General features: G+C 36.5%; 1 protein-coding gene across 2 annotated transcripts in view; it reads left to right on the forward strand.

Annotated features, from left to right (window-relative positions):
• Window positions 1–377: 377 nt before the first annotated feature.
• LOC111502538 (LIM domain only protein 3) overlaps window positions 378–13,593 on the forward strand; it is a 175,946-nt gene continuing 162,730 nt past the window's right edge. The window contains exon 1 of one of the 2 annotated variants that reach the window (XM_023156640.2): window positions 378–655. The gene's annotated coding sequence lies outside the window, so the exon portion shown is untranslated. The remainder of the gene's footprint in view (window positions 656–13,593) is intronic. The other variant, XM_074181467.1, reaches the window with a different exon arrangement.

Genomic DNA, 13,593 nt, shown 5'->3' on the forward strand with positions numbered 1-13,593 from the left:
TGACAAAGTTACTGTGCTAGCGAAACATGTCGTGATATATTTTTCAAATAAAGTTTGTGGAGATCAAATCGTGTGCTGTAGTTGTGGTGTAGAAAAAAAAGAATTAATTACTCAATTTACAATCTTGCTGAGAAATAGATGTTGTTAAGTAATCCTTTTCAAATCAATTACTGCAATCTCAACCACTGAAAAAATTCAAACCCCCTTCTCAACCCCCACCCCTTTGAAAAATCCACTTTAATTCCTGCTAAATATTTGACACGTTGTATGTGACAGTAACCACCTCTTCTATTTCGCCGTACGTCACCCCCACCTCCGAGGCAGATCCAAGCATTGGCGTGCGCGCCCGAAAAGCTCACTCAAAAGCTCTCATCGCGAAAGCTCCGTCCGCTCTCCACTCCGAGTCGAAAGCTTGCCGAAGAAAGACGTGAGTTCAGCTGTTTGCCGATCATAAACATTTGCGATCCACGTACACGTCATGCTGGTTTACTTGTTGAGATAGGTTGCACTTTGATAAGTTATCATCTCGCGTGTTTTAGTTCGTTCTGACGGTGTTGGTTTTGTTTATTTTTGTGTTTTGAGTGATTGTTTTATTTTTCCGGAAGCAGGACTCTGTTGGGGACTTCGGAAGACCGACAGCTTCAAGATTAAAGCGGTGAGTTGAGAAAGCTCTCCAATTGCAGGTTTTGACAAAGATTCTTTCCCTCAATGTATAGAAACGATGAATAAGTTGAAGGTTAGGTTGCTTTTACGACAATTAAATGCTCAGGAACTGCCTAACTGATTGAAATGAATATGAGTTGGTGCTCAACATTACTGTTTTTGAAGGTAGTTGGAATTTTTGGAAACAAATTATTTTCAGATATTTTACATAAAACCAAAAATTTCGTTCTTTAGTTTATGTTATCGTTTTTCTGTTGATAATATAAATATGTATCCCTTGTTCATCAATGTCAAATGATCAAAATACATATTTATGACCCTATGATTTTCAAAATTTCGTGTATACTCAAGTCATTTGCTTGGCAAAATTTCGAAATTTATCGACGTATTTTATCTGTTTGAACTTGGTACACTCGGGATATAACACTTGAATGAAGTCACGTGGTTTTACTTTACCGGTAGTCGTTTGTTTCAAAAGTAAACAACTCGTGTTTTTATTATATGAGCAATGAAATATGATATTATATGATTCTATACACTCATATGTATTTGAAATTTACGTGGAATGCTTCTTCTCATTTGGATTTTTTGATAATAGAAGATGTGGTTATATGCAAAAGTAAAGGTTGCACAAGTAAACATTGACATTGTCATTATTCATTCCTTTATGGTAATGATTTTTGTTTTATCGTTGAGAGTATTGTTTATCAGTGTTTTTAATATGGTTTTCCAAACGCCAAATAGATTTCACGACGTCTCGAAACGTAATATCCCAACATTAAGATTTTTCTTATCAATATTGTCCTTATAGTACAAAATTAATGGAAAAAGGAGTATTTTCAATAGAGACTGGGTTATTTCGGAAAAAAGCTTGTTCGTTTTATATTGTTACATAGACACTGAATTGAACAAAATCACATTTTCCCGCATTTCTTTTCAATTTCGGGGAAACGAGTTCCCCTAAAAAAGAAACGGGAATGTATATAGTACAAGTACTTAAATTTGATCTAGAATTCATAGACAGGGACATAAGTATATAAAAAATTTCATAAATTATTTCAAAACGTTGCTAGTATCAGTTTTTATCGTTTCCGTTCATCCAGAAAATGTATACATTCAAATAAATCCAGTTATTTTATTAATTATACCAACAAATAGTAATGTCTGTTTATTAAATGTTCAACTCAAGTCTTTTCATTTATAAAACACGTACATTTTACACTTTCAATTCGTTTTTTAACATTTTCATAAAAAATTGTGGCTTTTTGATAGCAGCTGCATAATTTGTGAAAAAGTACGTCCTTTACTTTGCCTGCAAATATCAGACATGGCATTGATTTCTTTTCAGGGACTATGCAGTTGAAATATTCTTCAAATAATATTTGTTTAAAATATAAGTATTAAAACTATTCAAACAATCATCCATATAACTGGAAAACTTTCTTCGATACGAAGAATTTTTCTCTCGTTACAATGCACAATATTCCTACTTTGTTTACATGATACACGAACCGCTTTCCTTCAATTACAAGAGCAATTATCAGCGTTTTAATGAAACATTACCCACAATTTTCAGTAACGAGCAACTGTGATAGTCAAGCAATATACTTTAGTGCAAAACAATTTTCTTTGTAATTTCGATAAAGACCTATTTCGAAATGTTTCACTGCTAAGTTTGAAATGAGATGGTTACATTTGAAGTTTCATTAGTTGAGTTGTTATATCTAAAGAAGTCGCCGTTATAAAAATTATCCAATTGTCGAAGAAACAAAACATAGGAAAACAAGGAACTCAAGAACGAGAAGAGTATTACATTTCTGGAGATTGGAAAAAGTATTTGTTTTGGACTATAATTTTAGATAAATCTGTGAGTTCCATTCAAATATTTGAGGCATTCTTTAATACAGAGCATTCCAAAGTTTGATATTCAGTTTTGATTCGAAAGCATGATTACAATTTTTTTTTGGTAGTTTAAACAATTATATTTGAAGAAATTTGTTACCATTTGCTCTTAGTTATAGGAAAATTCAATTCTCTATTTGTTGTTAACTTTTATGAACTCAAAATGATAAATCTAGATAGCTGATTCGACTTTCTTCTCTGTTGTTTATTTTTTTGATGATATGTTTATAATCGACCAAGACACTTCTGTAAATTGATTGAAATAATTTAACATTCAGGTCGAAGAAAACTAATGAGCCCATTAATTGTTGACGTCTAGTAAAATGATGACTTAATTGACTCAGGTATTCTTAATTAGAAACCTACAAATGAATTGCAACAACTTGTTATATTTATTTATATCAATATCATATCAAGAATGCAAATGAGATATTTGCATATATATTTCTTGCTGTAGACTAGGAGTTTGATTTTCATTTCAATTATCCATCAACTGATTTTTAAAATATGAGGTGATGTATCAAACATATCTTTGACTATCTATGATACCTAAGATAGAAGTATTGAAATCAATACCTCAAGCATCGACCATCATATATCAATACCTCTCATTTGACGAATATTAATGAAGGGTATAGGGGAGCGAGGGGCACGTTGTTACAGGGGTAAGAAGTTACATGCCTTTTTTACCAGGATTTTAAACTCTTTGGTGGACATGTCTGGACTCATGTGTTTTCTTAGAACGTCGGGCATCACATACAAACGATTAGTGACCCGCCAAGCGCCAAGTTGCTAGGTTGTGTGCATGTGACTCGATTTAATCCAAGTAAGTAAAAAATTCTATAAGAAATTTTTGATTTTCCCAAAATTTTCAACCTTGAAGGTTCATAATATATATACCTTTTTGTGGATTTAGAAACTTGCAATTCTAACATCTTAACCATGCCACACAGCCATAGCCCCCTACGACTACGAGGAAATATCTGATAGACCAGAGTTTCGGAGAGGATACACCGAAATATGTCCTGTGGGGTTCAATAAAACTATTGGACGATTTCTACATTCAATTTGCAATATTATTTTTTTCTACTATCGATATCCTTTAATAGTGACTTCAATTTATATTAAAAAATGTGCCAGGGGGCAGGTAGTTACAATTTTTTGGGGTAGGTTGTTACATGTAAGAAGTTACCCCAAAAAGCCCCGAATATGTAACAACAAGCACCAAATTGGAGGTAAGTTGTTACAATCGATTTTTTTTTGTTGAATTGTCCATTGTCAAAAAATTACATAAATTTTAATAACTTTCAATCATATTTTAATAGCTGAATAGGCATACTAAGGTCAGAAGCAAACAAATGTATAAATTATTTGATTGCTTTTGTAACAACGTGCCCCCCGCTTCCCCACGATCGTAAACACTCTCCCCTTCTTAAATTTTCGATGTAACGAATAATCAAGGTTTGGCAAAATGTATCTGAAAAAGGAATAATGTTTAGTACTTTTCGATAAGAAAGACAATAGTGTTGAATCGCCTGTTCAATTATTTTATTTAACGATATAAATGATGACTTTAATGGCTTTAATATGAGCTTGCATGTTTTGGATGAAAATAACTATAACATGTTGCTACCACACCATAATTTGATTTTATGCAAGTCTGAGTGAGTTCCAAATTTTTATGGTACCAAAAAAGTTGTGATATCAGCAAATAGTCTCAGTTTATCAGATATATCAAGATCAACCAGAACACTTATCAATCAGTAAAAATGGGATTCGGCCCAGAACTGATTCCTGGGGCACGCCTCGTCCCGTCCTCTCCATATTGCTCAAACTGCCTCTCCCAAATTCCTGTAAGTCGAATACTTTTGGAATCATTAGCTATACTGTGGTATTTATAGTAGTTTAGCTTCTTCGACAGAATTTCATGACGTAGACAAAAGCCTTACGTAGGTCAAGGAAAAGGACTGCAGTCGTCTCATTTTTATTCAGATTCATTCAGGCTTTCTCTCATGTCAATGACACAGCTATAGTTGCAACTGGAAATTCTTGGGACAAAGTGTTCACAAATAATGAAGAGATATTGCAGAATATCCAAGTATGGCTAAACTAAAACTTATAAACATTTTTAATACTACAAAGCGACCAGCCTAATGAAGATACACTCTGTATACATGAAGTTGAATGTGAATAGAAATATGCTCTTGACCTTTAACAGAACACAAGAAATAAAATACTTGAGGGTCATATATTTGGTCATATATTTGCTTCCTCGCATCTGGACTATTTGATTTATGGTGAACACGAAGTAGTGACTCAATTAAATGTGTAGGATATGTCCTATATGGACATTTTCAAACTTTTACAATGAACTGAGTTTATTGTATAAGTTTCATTTGTCTTTTCTTCAGTATGATTTCCTACCACGTAGTAACGCCTACATCCATCAATTTAGTATGTTTTTAATTGTCAGAGAAACAGAATAATCACAGCACAAGCAAATCTTATGCTTGAAGTCTGCTGAGATGCTAGCTGACAATGTATGCGATCACCATAAATATCCATTTTGTGTATTGAAAGAATTGAATTGAAATTTGTGCAGAACTCTCCAGGCTGTAAACCAAACATTACGCGAGGTTTTCTCTTTTGTGCCATAAAAACATCAGCCAACCCAGAAGACCTGTCACCTAGACCGATGCCGTATCGAAGCCTTGAGGTAATTTAGGTGTAATAAATCCTCAGCAACTGACCACTAGACGAAAGGGTTTTCAAATTGCGATACTCTTTGATACTCTACATTTTGAGAGTGCTGAAATTGAGCTTGGGGTAAAATTACTTAGATCATCAGAAGAAACTCCTTTGGTAAGGGGTATCGTTAAAGCTGGCTTTAATTTCGAAAGGGGGATATTTGCATTTTCTTCGTTGGGATCTACACTGAAGCAGGTGGTTGAAAAAAATTTTGTATGTCTGAAAAAAATGAGCGATCATCAATATGGCTTTAGGAAACAAAGATCAACAGGTGACCTTCTATCGTATGTCACCCATATTTGGAATAACGCAATCGAGAAACATGGAGAATGAAGAGCTGTTGCGCTTGATATTTCTAAAGCCTTTGACCGTGTGTAGCATGAGGGTTTGCCACACACGGTGCTAGGGCTTGTCAGATCCTTTTAGTGTATGGCTTTTCACCTTCCTGAAAGAAAGTTCCCTGCCAGTGACCATCGATGTAAATCTCTCGGATACTTTCATCATCAATTCTGGTGTTGCCCAGGGATCCATATTGTCACCAACCCTTTTTTTTGTATATCAACGACTTGTTGGAAAAAAACAAGAATGTCAGGACAGACAATTCCGTTTTTTGCCTCGATAAGTTTGTTGGGGGTTGAAACTTTGGTAATATAATAAGCTCCAAACAATTTGGATTTAAGTCAAACAAAAATACTCATGATGCCATATTTTCATTTTTATATGAAGTGTATAGTAACATTAATAGACGGGAGATTACAGCAGCAGTCTTTTGCGATTTCTCTAAAGTATTTGACTGTGTTAATCACGAAATTCTGCTCAGGAAACTTCATCTTTATGATATTGAGGGTATTACTCATTAATGGTTTGCATCTTATCTATCGGGTAGAAGTCAAAGGATTAAATATACAACAGTTTCTGATGTTTCTGACATATCTATCGGAGTACCACAAGGATCAGTACTGGGACCTACCCTATTTCTACTCTATATCAATGACTTGACTACCATTGATATAGAGGGTGAATTTACTTTATTCGCCGACGACACTACAATATATTATGGTGCAATACCAACACAAATGGTCTATATAATGCCATTTGCTGTGATATTTCCAAACTTTCAGATTGGTGTACCTTTCAATGTCTCAAAAATTAAAGTTTTATCCTTTAATTTCATTCATTGATAATATTCCTCTAGCTTCGAATTTGTAGCAAACAAAATTTTATCACTGTATGCTGTAATCATTTCAGAAACAGTTTGTTTAGTGCATAAACATAGAACAGAACTTGCCTCTATTGTCTCTCATTACACCACACGCTAGACCCTGAATTTAAGTCTTCCCATACCTAACACTACTTTAATTAAAAATTCTACATTGTATAATGGTCTCATTATATAATCAACTTCCTAACTACCTGAAATACGTAGTAAACTGTGCTGAATTTCCAAAATCTACAAAGGATTTTCTTATCGAGAGGCCCTATTATAGTTTGCAAGAATTTTATAACGATACCTATACATATACATATTTTATACACATTTGTTTCTATACATTATTTTTGTGTTTGTATATGTATGTGTGTGTGTATTTATATGTATATATATATATATATATATATATATATATATATATATATATATATATATATATATATGTTTATATATTCATATAGATATGTTATTTTGTTCATTTGTTTATATTGCATTTATATTGTATATAACCAATGTTTTTCAGAGAATGCGACTTTCAAAATTTTTATTTTTATCTTTATGGTAGGACTCTAGATATTTTTATCAATCTACTAGCTCATATTCTGATTTCATGCACTTGACTATGTTTTTTTTTTCTCAAAATGTTCACCAAAGCTTTGTCAATAAGAGCTTTTCTTTTTGGACAATAAAGCATATTTATTATTATTATTGTTATGTATGGAGCTCTGAGAATGGTGCCTGTTCGAAAAAAAAATGAATTCAGTGATTGCAACTTTTTTCAATTGCTGCTGAATTATCTTTAAAGAATGAGTTAAAATCTGTTTACTGTGAAACTTCCACAGTAGCCTTGTCCGGTTCCTGTCAATAAATAAGAAATTTGTCTCGCAAAAAGGTAATTTTTCTTTTTCTTCTGAAGTTGCGAACGAAAATCTCAATTCCTTCCAAAGCGTTTGTTTTGAAATCGACTATTCGCTACAATGTTTTCCATTTCAAATATCGAGTATTAATTGCCTATTTGAAACGACCATAACTCTTTCAGACCACTAATGAAGTCAGCACCTAATCAGTTTTGATAAATGGGAATCGGCAATAAATTTTAATGCCGCGAGATAACCGAGGAATCGAGCTTCTGTATAAAACTACAAAATACCAACCGTTATTTGAATAATTTACTTTTCATATGCGCCTGGCGTATCGGGAGCCTCTCGGGCTAATCGAAAATGTTGAAAAAAAGCATCGCCCGTATAATTGGATTGCTCAAAATGAAACGTCGGGAGAAATAAATTGATAATTAAATATTTACAAGCAGCAGCTAAGGCATTAAAGCCTGTTAATGAAAACGGGTTCATTAATAGCGGAAACCACTAGAGCTAGCGTTTATCTTTCTAGTGGACAAAACCACCGTGATTCGTGATACAGAGACGTAACCAACTTAAACATTACATTCAATGGCAAATGATAATCTGAACGCTCATAAATTATGTCAGAAATAATGCTGGGTCTTCAATCTGAAATCTAAGGAGGAATTACAAAGAAACTGCCCATTTTGCATATCCCATTAAGAGGAACAATAAATTTCTGGAAGTAGAATTTTTTCTATATATAATACTCTCTCTCGGAAAATGAATCTCATCAACCGATTTCACTACACCTGAATGAAATTAGATAATTCAAACTACATTCTAATATTGAGATCGTCTTCTGATGACGCCAACTTAGTTGCCACCGAGAAAAATGGCACAGTCTAGGTCTGGGAAAAGTGTTTGTTCAAGTTCACATTGCCAGAATTGTTTTTTCAGATGGCACTTTGAAAGTTAGTTTACTCATTTCCAGTCCTTGAGACCTGGAATCCATGTCATGGTTTTCTATGAATTTTGTTAGATGTCTGGTACTTCTTTAATGCAGTATTACGATAGAACATGCCCCACCAATGTTTTTCAAATAGATGATTCTTAACACTTTATCGATCGACAGCAACGAACTTTCTATTCTAGAGAAATAGAATACGTCATCAGCTTTTAGTTGCCTTAGATATCTTGGTCTGGTTGATAACTATTTGAACAACTGAACCCAATGTATCTTGGAGTCTTTGTTGTTATTCCCCAAGGGTTTATTCTTGGCCCTGCATTAATCGTGATGTCTAATGTCTACATTGAAATTTACAATTTTACAAAACATTTAGCGAAGTGTGAAATACAAAATAATAATGAATCCTTATGTGTAGTGACTACATTACTGAAAGATGAAACAAATCTGGTACTTACAAGGAAAAATATATAACGAATCTGGTACTCACAAAGAAAATGGTGAGGTTAAGAAAAGCTTCGAAACGCTATAGACTTTTCAATTGATTTTCAAAGACCTGAAGTGACACATTAAACAGATGTAAGTTATTATGATATTGATTTCCCAGCTTCAGAATACGAGGAATCGGACTGTTCAAAGCATAATTGGAATGGGCATAATTTATATGAAAAATGTCAGGATTTCCCGTATCTGTCTGTTTGATATGAACAGTTATCAGTTGAAGTAGTTCTGGGCAGTTTATCTCACCATTTATTATTTTGAAGAGGAAACTCCGGTTCATAGAAATTCTTCTATCTTCCAATGATTTTTAATTCAACTTGGTTAAGAGTTGACTATACTCATATTCATTTCGTTGAATACCAAAGTGAAAAGCACAATTCCTTAAAAATTTCTTCTGAACATCCTCAATCAAATCGATATTTACATTATAGTATGGGTCTCATATAACCGAACAATTTTCAAGAATTGATCTTACGAAAGCACAATATAAAATCTTTTTGGTTTTAATTGAAAAATCAGTAGAAATTCTCAACACAAAACCTAGTATTTTGGGACTTTTTGCCACAATTTCTGATACTTCAAGATTAAAATTAATTTCGCTATCAAATTCAACTCACAGATCGCGAACAAATATTTCTCTTTTAAAAGCTGTATTATTCAATTTATATTTGAAGAATATTGGACTTCTAATTTTAGCGAACGTAATGATTTGACACTTATCGATGTTTACCTTTAACAAAATATTTCTCCACCACATGGAAAAAGCTTCGAGATCTTTTTGAACTGATGTGTTATACTTCATTATTTCTCATTTCTATAACTATTGTTGCAGTTGCGACAATTGTTGCGAAAATTTTTTGTTGGCGTTTAATGATTTCACTGAAAAACATGGGAAGTATTGAAAACGTCAAAATAGGGGTTAATTGAGTTCACCCTGGCTGTTTAAAACTTTTGATGCAATCACACTTTTGACATTATTCTCTTCATCGCGATTTCATAAATATTTTCAATCCTCACTTAGTCATTATTTAAATATTTTTTTCTACCAGCATTCTACTATAGAAACAAACTTATAAAAGAGTTATAAAACAGATCCACACATGTACCCGATAAATAAACTTTTTCTTCAAACTACAGAAAATAAACTGTTTTCTCACTTGGCTATGCCATAATAAACATCAGTGTAAATACATAATTGAGTATATTTGTCTGAGAAGTTCGATAAATATTGAGACATGGTTTGGGAATAATCGCCTCGTGTTTGATTTTATTAGAAAAATAAGTCAGATTGTTTCAAATATTTGGAATACGTTAAATAATTCAGTTCCTTACTTCACTAATTCATAATTAGACTGGAACCAGAAATATTATCTGCTTTTACGGATATATTTTTTTGTTATCTACTCATCTAAACTAATCTAACTTGCAAATGAAAGGCAACCGAGTGAATGAACATTTTGGTATGAACCTATTCCAGTTATAGGTAAATGACTATAATTTTCCATATAATGAGACCAATGATTGTATAAAACATGCTGTTCAACCTGATAAAATAAGTATTGAAATGTTATTGTTCTGCTGACCAATAATATTGTCATTTCCCATTTGTTTAACTACTGTATACGAAAAATATCTATGCATCTAGTTGGAAACAATCATTTATTTTTTCATCAGCTAAAATTGAGAAAGCTGAAAGTACGAATAACCTCTGCCCCATAAGCATTTTTTGCGTAATTCAGCATCTTACCATATAGTAAATTAGGATCAGAAAACGGCTGAGGCGAAGCTCTTTAGCTTACAGAGACAGGCTTGTCTGTCCATCAGTCGTGCCATCAGTATCACACCGTCAGCGACCATGGAGATCCTTCTAGATCTACCTCCTCTACACATTTTTCTGAAGAGAGAGGCTTGAAGGACTGCATATAGACTTGTGCACATTGCCAATTGCACAAACCAAACGCAGAATGCAAGAAACTGTTGGTTGACACTGGAAGTCACAACATTCTGGAAATGACCTCTGACTTTATGGCCTCCAACTGTGGAAGGTCATCTTGAGTTTAGACAGGTTGGAGCCTGGCTCCCTTACCCTTTGAACTGATGTTTGCCAGAAGGACAAACGGGTCATAACTGATGTGGGTGTTGATGCTAAGGCGGCATGAGTGTCCTCAGCCATCAGTACCGCCCTTCACGGTGTACCTCTGCCTGGCTGGGGTGAGTTGGATGAAAACGTTGTTCATCTTTCAACGGAAGATATAGGAGCCTCATTCGACAGAGTGTCGGGGCCTTCTATATCAGGAGGGGTCGTCTACAGTATAATCCATAGCTTTCCTGACTAATGGGTTTTCATGAGTTTCTGCACCATCGAAAACTCTCTGATTTCTTGACTGAATGGACTGCCGAATGGAAGGCAGCTGCAAATCTCTGCGGATGACTTCATTCCGCACGAATCAAGGAGCATTCACAATCATCCTCATAAGCTTGTTTTGCAATGCCTCCAGAATGGCGATATTAGATTTCGCCGCTTGTCCTCAGACGCCTGAAGCATACATGATGACAGGCTTGAACATCGTATTATAGATGGTAATTTTGTTTTTGAGACTCATTTTAGATTTTCTATTGATCAGAGGGTACAGACGTGCTATCCGACCCTCGATCTTTGATTTGACGCTCGTAATGTGCGGATTCCAAGTGAGCCTACGGTCTATTAGAAGGCCGAGGTACTTTACCCGCGCTTGCCAGTCAATCTCCCTTCCAGAGATTCTCACTTTTCTGGCCGGAGAAGATTTCAGTCTTCCCATGGTTATTGCCTGAGTCTTTTCCGGGTTCACTCGGATCTTCCAATCAAGGTACCAGCGCTCGAGGTCGTCCAATGTACGTTGCATATAGACGACGTCGAGCTCCCGACCCATGGAAGATAAGAGAAAAGCCGTGTCATCGGCGTACAGAGATATCTTCACAACGTTGGAGAGAGCACGGCCCCCTGTGGCACTCCAGCAAGGATCTCTGTGTTATCAGACAGAGATTCCTCTACTCTAACCTGAAATGTCCTGTCTTTCAGGAAAGACCCGATCCACCGGACGAGGCCCCGAGGCAGGTCGAACGCGTTTAATTTGTGCAGAAGACCTTCGTGCCAAACACGGTCGAGGGCTTCGAGATAACTAATAGAACAGTGTGCACTTTTTTGTTGGCGTTTAACTCGTGGATGGTGTTTTCGACCAGCCTTAGAGCCTGTAACTCAGTGGAGTGGTCTCCCCTGAAGCTAAATTGTTCATCAGGCAGAACATTTCGGTCCTCAACTTCTTCGTTGAGCCTTTGGAGAACAACTCTTTCAGCCAGCTGACGAGAGCAGACTAATCGGGCGATAGTTATGTGGGAACAGCGGGTTCTGACCCTGTTTTGGGATCATGACGACGACCGCATGCTTCCACCTTCTGGGGAAGTGTCTGAGGGCCAACGAACTATTTATTATGTTTAGTAAGCATTCAACGCAGTTGTCCGGGAGCCTCTTCAACAACTTGTTGGTTATTGAGTCGACCCCCGGTGGTTTCTTAGCCTTTGCGGCCCTGATATATCCCTTCAGCTCTTCCACAGGAGCCGGACGACGTCATCATCGTCATCTTTCCTGAGGAGTCGGTGAACCCGGTCTTCCAACAGCATATCGCTGTCGATTTCGTCGTCATCGTCAACGTTAAGCTGAAACAGACGTTCCATCGAGTCAGCAAAGGCTACCGCTTTGTCGGCGGGGGAGTAGCATACTCCGCGCTCTCCGTGAATGGGTGAGAGAGCAGTCTTCTTCCCCTTGAGCCTGCGAGTGACTCGCCAAAGCTCGTCACTCCCAGGTTCAAAGGATTCCAAAAGCTCTTCCCACCTTTTATTTCGATGATCAATGATAGCCTGCTTGACTTGGTTGGCCATCCTATTTGCCGCGATTTTATCCCCTGGGAAAAATGTTCGCTGATAGAGCCTTCTTAGGCGATTTCTCTCTCGTATCAAGGCTTTGATACGAGGGGGAAACTCATTGTAGCTCCTCAGCGGACACTCCTCCCTAGAGGAGGCCGCTCGAAACCCATCATTCACGGAAAGCTCGAAACGCTTGACTGCCGCGTCGAGTTCGTCAGGAGGGTCGAGTATCTTTGGAGGGGCGCGCATCTCTCCGAGTTGGACTGTGAAGACATCCCAGTCCGTCTTAGACTTCGTGCAATAATCAGGGAAAGGAAGATCATCGCCCAATACCAGGACTACTGGGTTATGATCAGAATCCAGTTCCGACAAAACGTAAATTTCGCTAGAGAGACATTTCTGAGAAGCGCAATGTCTAGTACGTCAGGCCTAGTCTGCCCGCGATAGTACGTAGGCTCATCTGGTTCCAGCACTAGATATTCATTCGATTAGTGGCTCTGCTCCATGGTCTGTGCTTGACGTTAAAGTCACCAGCAGCAATTGTCGGAGTGTTGCTTCCCATCAGCAGTTCATCCAGTGATTCAGGGAGTAATCGATTGTTCGGGGGATTGTAGACCGAGATTATTCTGTGACAACCCCTACTCAGTCGAATTTCGACACCTACAGCCTCAGTTCCGTGTGAACGGGCACTGTCAATACCGTATTGGACACATTGAAGGGATCGTTTGACAAAAATGCCAACTCCCCCTCCAGCACGTCCAACACGTTCTCTGTGAGAGAATCTGTAGTTTGGAATGACAATAGATTGCCTCCAACTGTCAACTACGAACTGCCTTAAAAAGTACTATTCTCGAGTAGAGAGG

Source organism: Leptinotarsa decemlineata, unplaced genomic scaffold, assembly GCF_025532065.1.
Source record: "Leptinotarsa decemlineata unplaced genomic scaffold, Ldec_3_MD MMD2_tig00026314_RagTag_RagTag, whole genome shotgun sequence".
In the NCBI taxonomy this organism is placed as follows: domain Eukaryota; kingdom Metazoa; phylum Arthropoda; class Insecta; order Coleoptera; family Chrysomelidae; genus Leptinotarsa; species Leptinotarsa decemlineata.